The 10,043-nt window shown below is 51.1% G+C and overlaps 1 non-coding gene across 1 annotated transcript; it reads right to left on the reverse strand.

Annotated features, from left to right (window-relative positions):
* Positions 1 to 9,080: 9,080 nt before the first annotated feature.
* Positions 9,081 to 9,209, reverse strand: LOC115871908. The gene has a single exon (XR_004047547.1). It is a non-coding gene; the product is annotated as a small nucleolar RNA SNORA65 (small nucleolar RNA).
* Between the last annotated feature and the right edge of the window lie 834 nt (positions 9,210 to 10,043).

Consider the following 10,043-nt stretch of genomic DNA (forward strand, 5'->3'; position numbering starts at 1 on the left):
GGGAGGAAGACAGGAGTTCCCAGAATCCTCAGAAGAAGGCCATGCCCTCTCAGAGGTATCATTGGTTATGATCTGATTGACAGGCTAGACTCCACCCCTTTGCTCAAGTTGACAGGGGATAATGTAACTGCCGCAGCATCCTTCTCCCCTTCTGCAGAGTGACTTTCTCTACATGAAGAGGAACATGGCCTCATTCAGCTTGAGTCCTCAATGAGTGCTTCCTCCCAGCTACACCAGGCAAAGGGCTAGGAGGGGCCTGGCATGGGGTCCATGTGTTTCTGGACCTGTGAGGGTATCTGGGGAGTGAGGAGCAATAACTGACCCAGCTAGCAGCTCTGAGGTCAGAAGGGCAGGGCCTGCTCCTTGTAGATGGGGGCAGAGACCCATGCTGGGTAGACTCAACTATGCGTAAAAGCCTCATCACCACACTTGCCGGGCACTGTGCCCTGTGCCAGCCTCCCAGCCTCAACTGAGCTCCAGACTTCAACTGAGCTCACAACCTGGCTAAGGAAGCAAGCACCCAAATGGATCATACTATGCAGGATGCTGGGTGACCATGAAGACAGACTCAATACAGTCAGAGCAGAGGTGGGAGCCATGAGCTGTGCAGCCACGGAGAACTCCCAGAAGCCAGGCTTGAACCTGAGCCTCCCAGAGCCGTGGGAGTCAGCAAGGTGAGGGTGGGGAAGGGCACTCCGGGAGGCAGCAGTGTGAAGGAGTGAAGCACAGGCTGCCCCGCCAGGCTGCGGCACCAGGGTGAGGTGGAGAGGGCCAGGAAAGGAGGCAAATCCCAGCGCCCTTGGGCCTTCACCAGCCTCTTGCGGGTGCCTCTGTTCTACAAGGTGGCTCAACGTGGCTTCCAGTGATTTATTTACCTATTTCAGAGCATTCCCTGTAGAACAAAAAATATCCAGTGCAGGGCTGGCATCTCAAAGTCTTCCTGGCTTACCAGGCTCGGCTTCAGCTTCGTGATGGACTTGTGAGAAATGATGACTGATTTGGGATCTCTTGCCTACCTGAACTGCTGTTTTGTTTTAATGCCCCCTTTGGCTCAACTTGTCTAATGATGCTAGTTTCACACAAGGAAAAAGGATTTAAAAAAAAATCATCCGTCAATATTTAATCGACATGTCCACCCCCCACAACCCTCGACTCCCGACCAATGAAAAGAGCTTGCTAGCTTTTACCAATTATAAAGTTGATAATATGCATTTAAAAAATGTAAGCGATACATAAAAGCTTAAAGAATAAATTTAAGATCACTCAAAATACCATCTCCCAGAGGCAGCCGCCGTTATCATTTAGAAAACACCCTTCCAGACAGTGCTCCATAAATCCAGCTATTATTAATATATTCTTTTATAACAAGGTAGTAAAAATGCAACGTAAACTAGCCCTCAGAGTAATGAGTTCAGAGGAATTTAACAGCGGAATAAAATCTGTTGTTTTTTCCTCCAGATTGCCTAAATTGGTTCTCCGATGTTCCGTGAGGGATTCAATAACAGTATTTGCAGTGGGAGATTCCACTTGATCTCTCTCTCTGAACACCATTCACCCAATCCCGTTGGTCTTTTCTTTGAAAATATCCCTTTCCCTATCTTTTCTTTCCTGTTTCACTGCTCCGGTCCAGCTCTGCCCTCACTGAACACGGAGTGGGGTGTCACTTGGAGGCCATCTTTTGATCTGGGCCTACAGGAGCTGGGGTTCTGGCCACCTGCCTGGGGTTCCCTGTAGCTCTGCCCCTTTTGTTGGCAAGGTGGCATTGCACAATAGCCTGGAGACGTGGGGGTGGGGGTGGTGGATCTACTGTGGGATTTAGAGGTGAGAGTTCAGGGCTGTAGACCAGCCTCTGCTGGTGCTTGCCAGGGCCTCAGGCAAGCCCTTCATGTTCTTCGGCTGATTTTCCCCTCCTGTGCATTGGGGGTGCAGAATGTAACAGCCTTAAAGGGCCCCTCCAGCTCGGTTGGGTGATGATCTGGCACAGGTGGTCTTCCAATTTCAAGGCTTCTGAGAGTGGCTCTCCCTTCCCCTTCTTGACAGGCTCGTCTTCTACAGAGACCTTCTCCTCTGCCAAGTCCTACTCAGACCTTGTTTCCTGTCCCTGACTCACTCGGCTTGGCTCTTCTCCCTGCCCCGTGGCTGAGGGGATGTGTGCTGATGTACAAATTCATTCTGACAGTCGGCCTCATAGCTCTACTTCTGTGTTGTCTGGCTCTTTGCAGGGAGTCTTCTGTGTTCCCTCTCTGTTCCATCCAGCCCCAGCATGAGGGCCAGCAGGATCTAATGCATCATGCAGAGCTTATCACACCCCTGCTGGAGAACTTGCAAAGGTGCCCCCCATGTCCCAGGATGGGGACCACCCCGGTCACCCCCTTTTCAAGATTCCTGCAACTCCCTACAGTCTATCCTCCACTCAATTGCTCTACTCGGCTGCTCCTGAAAGTGGCAGTCCGGGCTCCTTGCCTTCCTGTGTTCCCCCTGATTAGAGTGGGCCTTTCCTCACACTCATCTGTCCATGGAAATCCCAGCTGCCCACCAGCTCATGGTCCGTCACCTCCTTGGCAGACCTTCCTTGAGCTCTTCATTCAAAGCCAAATCCGGGTGCTTCTGGATTCCCACGGAAGGCTATTCAGTCATTCACTTCAGCTCCATGGAGGGCAGCCAGTGGATCTGTAGCTCTGACTGCAGAGCTCCACACGCAGGGCCTGGTCTCCACGCTACAGATTCAGAGTGGAAAAATCAGGGAGGCCAGGTGTCTGGTTTAAGACCACACAGCCAGAAAGTGGCAGAGCTGGGATTTGAACTCAGAATTTCTGCCTCCCATCTGGCTTTTTCCACAGCACTTCACGGCCAGTGTCAAGCTTCCAAATGTGCTCCCCCACATTTGGACACAGAGCAGGTGGTAGGAAGAAGCCAGGGTTCACATAAGATCCTAATCGCTGAGCACAGAGACACCTGCTTGCACAGTGTGCTGGGATGAAATTCCCCGACAAGAGGCCATGCAGGCATGTGGTCACTTGATGCTACAGGGAGGGGTCACGCTTTACTGTGTTGGGGAATTTGAGCATCTGGATCCTTCCAAATTCCAGAATGTCAGAGGCGGAGCCGGTGCTCAAGATGAATGAACGTATCCAGCCCAGCCAGCTGTTTCTAGATGTGGAAGCTGTCATCCAGGGAACTGGGGCAGAGCTGGGGGTGTGGGGGGTGGGCACCTGTTGCTCTTACACCCAGCTTCGGGTTCTTCTCCTTCCTCCAGATTGTGGCATTTTGGAAGCATTGTTGGAATTCCTGAAGCTTGTTTTCCTAAACAGCGATGTTCCTAGAGCTTGATGAATAAGTCCTTGCAATGGACACCTTTCTTTGATATTTCCGAAGCAAAATTAGTGATGGAGAGAATAGGGAAGAGCCCAAGGAAATGAGAGAGACAGGCAAAGGAAAGCGAGACAGGGAGAGACAAAGAGGAAATCTAGAAAGAGACAGACAGGGAAAGAGATGAAAACAAGCAACGTCCAACAGACAGAGACAAGTATGTGGGAGAAACAGGAAGCCTATTGGACCAGAGTCCTTTCTGTGGGTGGTGTCTCAGAAGAAAGGCCCGGTGATCTGCTTCAACCATTGATGAACCTGTAGGGCAGGATCTCTGGCAAACACGGGGCCACCAGGAGTTGGAATAGACTGGCATGACTGGTTTTTGTTTTTTCTCTCTCCCTCTACCCACCCTCCAGGAAATGCTCCAAAGTGTGTCTGATTTCCCCCCTTGGGCTCTCTGAAGTTCTGAGATGGCATGGCCACTAGAGCCTTTGCCCCAAACCTCGGAGGCTGAGCCTGAGGCTTCTCAGGCCTGTGAGCTGCTTCAGAAAAAGGCCAGGGCGGCAGGCATTAGATCTCTCCCTGGTGTGGGGTCACCCTGGCATTGCCTGGCTAGGGTCTTGAAAAGGTCTTGGGCAAGCAAATCTGTGAGATTCTTCCAGATTAGACATCCTTGACTCCGTGAACCCACTGGACCTATAGATAAAGGGTACTACCGCCATTCTGCTTGGAGACCCCACCCACCAGCTGCCGCTCCTTTGGGATCGAGTCTGCTACCAAGACTGCAAACAGAGAGGGATTGATTATGCGTCCAGGGAGATTAACTCTGCCTATTGATTTCTCAGCAACTAAAACTTCATGGTGGAAATGTTAAGTCACAGACCGCCAGAGCAGAAGGGGTGGCAGACATTTTACCCAACTTCATCACACTCACGTGGGAGGCAGTCCCAAGAGTCCGAGTCAGGGCGGAAGCTAACAGGTAGAACTCCTCTAGGGATTCCTGACCCCGAGGACATCAGGCTGCATCGTGAGCGGCAGGGAGAGCAACAGGAAGAACAAGCCTGGACTTCCTTAGGCAGTGAGACTAGGCAAGGCTCCAGAAACACCCCAGAATTTTTTTGGGGGGGAGGCAGTGCTTCTCTCTTCCTCCCTAGATACTCAGGGCTTTCAGAGAGCCCCCAACTCATTGCCCAGAAGGTGAGAGGCAGCTGGCTGCACCCTGGACCTCCATGTGATGGGGTCTTGGACGTCTAGCAACATAGTACATACATGCTCTTAAATCCCGTTGCCTAATAGGGTTAGCCTGGGCAGGACTGAGCTCTGTGGGGAGGGTGCTGCACGGTGCCTGACGGAGGCAGTGGGCGGAGGTGAACCGTGAATAGGAAGGGATATTCAAAAGATGAAGCCCAGACCGGTGAATCTGCTTACATTCCATTCTGCCAGTCACCAAGGGGTAGAATGGACCTTCCTTTATAGGCATTCTGAGATGGCTTTTTTCTTCATTCCTTTATTTATTCATTCATCTGCTTTTAAAATTCTTATTCACGCATCCACTTTCCTTAGGGTTTTAACTAGCAATCATGTATGGTGCATAGGTTCCCTAGTGGTAAGATGGTGGTGGAAGCGGTGGGGTTGGGGGTGGGAAGATGGTGGTGGTGATAGATGGTGTTGGCAGGTGGGTTGGGTAATGGTAATGGTGACGGTATTGTAGTTGATGGCGGTGGTTATGGTTACAGTGGTGATGTCCTGGTGGTGGTGGTGATGATGAGTCATTGTTGTTCCAGTGTTGTTGATGATGGCAACGATGGCGTTATTGGTGGGGACAGTGGTAGCGATGACTGTGGTGGTATTGTTGATCATGGTATTACTGAAGGAGTTGATGTTAGTTTCCTCTTACTGCAGTAACAAATTTACCACACATTTGGTGACTTAAAACAACACAATCTATTATTATCTTACTGTTCTGTAAGCCAGAAGTTCAACACAGGTCTCACAGGGTGAAGATCAAGGAGTTCCTTTCTGGAAGTTTACTGTGGTGGGCTAGATGTCTTTCCTGGAAGGAGGCAGGGCTGAAGAAGAAGGACTCTAAGAATCATTTCTTTGTGTCTGCCAGCTTGTCAAGACCGCCTACACCCTCCGGCTCAGGTCCTCCTTTCTTTATCTTTAAAGCCAGCAATGCCACATCTCTGACTCATCCTTCAATGCCAATCTCTCTCTCTGACCACAGCAAGACAGCTTCTCCATTTTATGGATTTGTGTTGATTCGACCCACCTAGATAATCCAGGTTCATCTCCCCATCTCAAAGCCTGTACCCTTAAACACAATGAAAAATCTCTTTGTCCTTGTAAGGTAACACGTTCCCAGGTCCCAGGGATCAGGGGGTGGGCATGATTGAAGGACCATCTTCTGCCTACCAGACAGGAAATGGTGATGATGGTGATTGGTGGTGCTTGGTAATGGTTGGTCAAACCAACACGCCCACCTTGTCCATTCCACAAACTTGCCCCAAAGTGGAAACACGTTCCCCGCATTCAGTCTATAATTTTGTTTCCATCACCTTCTGGGAACTTCTTTTTCCTTCAGGCCCGTCTCCTCCCTGGAAAATGATCTACTACCGCAGTAAGGGAGTACTAGTCACAGCCGATCTGTCTGCCAAGGCTGCGGCCAAAGGGGAGTCTGCAACCTGCCGTCTGCCCCCAAACAAAAGAACTTTGGTCAAGGACAAAAAGTCACTGGAAAGACGCCACCAGACCCATTCAGACGACATTTAGAAGCGAGCACTCCAACAGCCACCGGCTTACTTCCTTGCCAAAATTAATGACTCTAGCTCCAATGCATATTCATGACCATTTCTCAAAAATCTATGAAATATTCATAGCTTCCTTAGTCCACGTCTCGATGCATGTGCATAACACAGGGACTCCCCTTTGTTCGGGGCTTGCTTGCCTTGGTGATGCTCATCTCAGCTTGGCCCTGGCTTGACCAATCAGAGTCCAGCTCTCCTCTTTTGCCTTCCTGCACTTTCTGTCTCTGTTTCTTAGGACTGTGTTGGGAACGCCGGGATGATGTTGATGGCGGCAATGGTGACGGCAATGGGGGCATGGAAGGTGGGGATCTGGGCCTTGGAGACAGTCACAGTTTGGGTAGGAAGGAGGGGTGACCTGTACACAGGCCTCTGGGATTCGGAGGCATGGGAAAAGGGGAATGCAGAGCTTGTCGACCTAGAGGAAGTGGAAGTTCTTGCTGACAAGATATTAGAAAACTCTTCCAGGGCCCGAAATTAAAAAGCAGAAGAAATCTCTGTAAAATGAAGGGCTTCATTACTGTTCTGTTTGTAACACCTGCTGACGAAACTGAGTCAGACAATATGAAAAATTACAAAGAGGAAGTTTAAGTTTTACCACAATCTCATTTCCCAAACTTGAAGAGTGGGGAGGGAGGCCATCGTTACATGGGGTGAGGGCTGGGAGGCTCCCTGACCTTGAGAGCATTCCCTTCCAGGTAGAGGAACTGGGGAGAGTGACAAGAAGGAGCTTTCAGAGGGTGGAGAGGGCTGAGCCCCAAGAGTCCCGTCCAGAGACAGAAAGGAGGCCCTGCTCTCTGGGGGTGAAGGGGTGCAGCCCATGGGTTAGGGAAGGGATTGTGCTGCTTCCAGAGTTTGGCACCAGTGAGGTGGGGGCATGTGGGCTGGGCCGCCACCCTGCCTGCTCTTTGTCCTGTGACCCACCTGGCTGAACAGATAAGCTTTGCGGATGGTTGCGTTCTGTTTGCCACTGAGTGAGTGTGAATGCAGGCAGATACGGAATCTCAATGAGCCAGACAAAGCTCCTGGCCCTTCGTTTCCTGGCCCTGCGGGAAGCAGGCCTTCCCTGGATCCAACATCTGTGGTCGTTCCTGGATCTGAGCAGGACACCGAGCAGTCTTTGAAATGACCTTGGGGGGAAGCCTCTGGGTCCTGAAGCCGAGGCTGAGGGATGCTGGGAAGGTTTCCGTGCATCTCAGGCCTCAAACATGTCAGAGCTGTAAGGACCCCTCACCATGCCCAGGCCTTGACAGTCTTTCTCTCCCTGTGTATTTGTTTAAGTTTCTCAGAACTCATTCCCTGCCATGCAGTCGATGCCAACTCAGAACGACCGGTTAGGACAGGGTCCAACTGCCCCGTGAGTTTCCGAGACTGCAACTATTTATGAGCGTAGAAGGCCCCGTCTTTCTCCCTCAGGGAGGCTGGTGGTTTTGAACTGTGGACCTTGGAGATCACAGCCCAATGCATACCCTCAATGCCAGCAGGCCTCCTATTCATGTCACAGCATCCTTTCATCAAGCCTAATCTTTGGTGAAGGTCCACTGTGGACCCCAGCCCAAAAGAGGCTGCTTCGCCTGAAGCAAAGGAAGACGTGTCTGCCGAGCTGGGCATCTGGGTCACTTCATCCCTGAGCCTTGGTTTCCTTGTCTGTAAGAAGAGATGACCCCACTTGTCTTTTAGAGGACCACACGGGGTGACTCCACATGCTGAGGACCACGGAGCATTTCCTAACAGTCAGTTGGAGCTTCACTCTGGGCTTAACCTGGGAGGAAGACTGCTAGGGGGTGGCGATTTGAAGATGGTCCTGGAGGTTACCTGGGGAACACATTGATATTCTGACTGGATTAACGTTTGTATCCTTCTCAAATGAAGTGTTGGAGTCCTTATCCCTAATCCCTTTGGATACAATCCTGTGTGGAAATAAGATTTTTTATTATGTTAATTAGGTCATAATGGAGTAGAAAACCCACTGCTATCCAGTCCATTCCGACTCATTTATTTGTCTGTCCACTCCATCGAATCAATTCCAATTCATCGTGACCCAAAAGGGCAGGGTAGAACTGCCCCTGTGGATCTATAGGAGTCGAATGCCTCCTCTTTCTGCTGTGGAGTGGCTGGTGGTTTTGAACTGTTGACCTTACAGTAAGCATTATGCCACCAGGTCATTATTCCAACTCATAGCGATTCTATGTCTGTAAATTCTGAGGCTGTAAATGCTGCATTTGAATTGCCAATCTTGCATTAGCCCTTCAACCCTGACTCAACAGCGCCACCATGGGTTCTAAAGCTAATGCCGTCTGAGTTCTGAAAAGAGCAGATCAGACACACACACAGGGGACTGGCCCTGTGTCAGGATTGTCTACAAACCAAGGAATTCCAAGGAGCCCCTGAACACCTGAGTTACCAATGAGGAAAGAATTGGGTGGACCAAGACCCTGCTCTGAACTTCCAGCCTCCAGAGCTGTGAGACAGCAACTCTCTGTTCTTTAATGCCACCCACTCGTGATATCTGTGACAGCAGCACCCGGTAACTAAGATAGTCTCCAGCCACCTCCACCTCTGCTGCCGGGATTTAATCCAAGGCCCCCATCTCAATCACTTTTCTTCAGACTCTCAGTTCTAGGAGTATTCACCACCCCCCACCCCCCATGGTTATTAAAGGATCCTTTATTAAGTGTTTTCTTTGTGGTTCTTAACTTGCTGGGCATACCACTGCACCACTGTTGATGTCATCCACGGTGTCATGAGGGTGGCAGCCATCCACATTGCAGCCCGCAGACTGGGCAGATGCCAGAATCCTTTCAATCCGTCCGGAGAGTTCTCTGGTGAAAGATCAGTGTCGCATTTGATGGGCAGTGGTGACGATCTCATCGCAAGTGATGTTCCCACTGTGCTCAACGCTGGAAGAGAACACAGCTGTCATGACCCAGGGCCACCCAGTCCACACGTGTCAGCAATCATCCTCTAGACTGGCCCCGTGTTTCAGCACAGAGCCATCCACATGAAGAGCAGCTCTGTTTCCTAAGCTGGGGTTTACTCTCCACTCACCACTGGATTGCAGCAGCCAACAGAGAAATGGCCAGGGGCCGTGGCGGTGGCTTGTCTAGGAGTGTTCATTAACGACATTAACGATACCAGCAGCTAATGCTTCTGAAGCACCTGCCCCAGGCCCGCTACTGTCCTAAGGGCTCCGCCCGTGTCCTGTCAGTTGGTGTTCCTAATGAGTGAACGTGTACCAAGCAAACTGGTTTTCCACCCCACAGTCTGTACACACTTTGTTTGTGAAGTTGGTGGCATTGGCGCTCGTCCCACGTCCTGCTGCATTGGCCATTTCCATTCTCCTGTCTCTCCTAGTCCTTCCTGGCGTCTGAGCAGCACCCCTGGGTGGGTGCTGCCCTTTGAGTGACGGCTAAAAGACCATGCACTGCCTTCGTAGGCCTGTCTGTTGTTTGGCTGAAAGTTGAGCCCCCGGGGGGGGGGGGGGGGATCAGTTTAGGCCTTAAAGGATGATGAAGGACCTTAGTCTTGTGGGGTTTACCATCAGAGCAGTAACCCTGGTATTTCCTATGATTTTGAGCACCCCCCCCCCTCCGCTTTTCTCTTTCTCTCTCTTCATGACCTTCTACCTTGATCCCTTCCAGAGCTGCAGGCTGTGGTGGAGGGACGCCATCAGGCTCTTCCCATTTCGGGGTTGCAGTGGCTCTCTGTTGTGTTTGTGAGGTGTCAGCTTTGACTCATACGGACGCGATGAAGCACAAACCGAAGCACGGCCCGCCTCTGCACCCCCTCCCAATTGTTCTTAGGCTGGAGTCCGTTGTCAGCCATCTCATCAAGGGTCTTCCTCTGCTCCACCAACCTTCTCTTTACCAAGCAAGACGGGTCTCTCTGGGAAACACGTCTGAAATACACGAGACGAGGCCCGCCCACCCC

This window comes from Echinops telfairi, unplaced genomic scaffold (assembly GCF_000313985.2).
Source record: "Echinops telfairi isolate 266 unplaced genomic scaffold, ASM31398v2 ScPeMD7_7410;HRSCAF=8448, whole genome shotgun sequence".
Lineage (NCBI taxonomy): Eukaryota > Metazoa > Chordata > Mammalia > Afrosoricida > Tenrecidae > Echinops > Echinops telfairi.